We start from the raw sequence: 529 nt of genomic DNA on the forward strand, positions 1-529 counted from the left end.
ATCTTACTTTCATTACGTCTTTTTGGCTGTATATCGTTGGTTTTCAAGTACAGCAGCTTAGAAACACATACTATTCTTTCGAATAGTATGTAAGATATCAAATAAACCAAAAATAGGTTAAATTCTTATGAATAAATTAGGTCATTTGCACTGTTACTCATCTGCCAAATTGATGAATAGGCTTATGAAGTGTTGCTACAAAAAAGTGCACCAAAGTGAACGGCGCACTTACAGTGAAAATCTCGCATTCACCATGATTTATTAAGGAGAAACTAAACCTAAACTACAGACAATTATCCACACTGACAACGCACAATTTATCGTCTGCCAACAGTGACAACGCTTAACAGTGAAGAAGCAACTCATTATTTTTGCCAGAGTGTCGTAGCACATCTTTAGATTGTGGAAATTCACACCATTTGCATGTATGGAAACAATGACCAGACAAAAGGGCCTGGCACACTTAATCTGGTCAAAAAGAAAATGCATGAGCTGATAAGGAAATGAAGACGGGGTTACATTACGTGTA

General features: G+C 36.5%; 1 protein-coding gene across 1 annotated transcript in view; it reads right to left on the bottom strand.

Moving 5' to 3' along the window:
• LOC119585984 overlaps positions 1-529 on the bottom strand; it is a gene marked incomplete in the record, with an annotated part of 5,978 nt that overhangs the window by 4,259 nt on the left and 1,190 nt on the right.

The sequence above is a fragment of the Penaeus monodon genome, chromosome 20, assembly GCF_015228065.2.
Source record: "Penaeus monodon isolate SGIC_2016 chromosome 20, NSTDA_Pmon_1, whole genome shotgun sequence".
Lineage (NCBI taxonomy): Eukaryota > Metazoa > Arthropoda > Malacostraca > Decapoda > Penaeidae > Penaeus > Penaeus monodon.